This window comes from Cupressus sempervirens, chromosome 7 (genome assembly GCF_028749045.1).
Source record: "Cupressus sempervirens isolate cs-2001-9-10 chromosome 7, ASM2874904v1, whole genome shotgun sequence".
NCBI lineage: Eukaryota > Viridiplantae > Streptophyta > Pinopsida > Cupressales > Cupressaceae > Cupressus > Cupressus sempervirens.
The window spans coordinates 689,881,298-689,882,103 of record NC_143124.1 but is presented as its reverse complement, the minus strand read 5'-3'; positions in this window follow the sequence as shown (position 1 = coordinate 689,882,103).

The window sequence follows — 806 nt, the reverse complement described above, 5'->3', positions numbered from 1 at the left end:
GGCTCCGCTGATGCGACTTGGGCGGGCCGACCTGGCGAACGAACTTAAAGAGGCGACTTGGGCGGGCTGACCTGGTGAGCGAACTTAAAGAGTTGACTTGGTGAGCTGACATGGTCAGTGGGCTTAGAGAAGCAACTCGGCGGGGCGACTTGGCGAGCACACCTGCTGGGGCAAGGTGGTAAAACGACTAGGTGATTCGACATGGTGAGCTGACTTAGGGAGCTGACTTGGTGAGCGAACTTAAGGGGTCGACTTGGTGAGGCAACCTGAATAGTCGACTCGGTGAGGTGGCTTGGGGAGCCGACATGGTGAGCGGTCTTAAAGAAGAGGCGACCTGGTGGGGCAACCTGGTGAGGCGAGATGGTAAGTCATCTTGGTGAGCCGTCTTGACGAGCTGTGAGTGGACTTAAAGAGTCAATTCTTGATTTGGCAAAGACCACATGGTTAGATGACTTGGTGAGCCGACCTGGCCAGAAAAATTGGCAAGCAAACTTATAGAATCGACTTGCTGTCCCCAGCCAGGATCGCACGCCTGGGTCGACCCAACTTGGGTCACCCGACTAGGTCAACCCATCTCCGTCGCCCCAGCCTCGGGCGACCCGACTGGGTCGACGAGGGGAAAAAAAAAAAAAAAAAACAAAAAAAATCATGAGAGGCCCTGTACAGCGAAAAGCGCTAAATTTTGGGCATTACAAAAAAAAAAAACAAGTTACCCGCTTTTGGATCACGCACAAGTTTCAGTTCACGTACTGCCGAGCCGACTCGAGGCGTTACGCCTAGCTAGCCGGATTCGAGGTAGGGTAGCC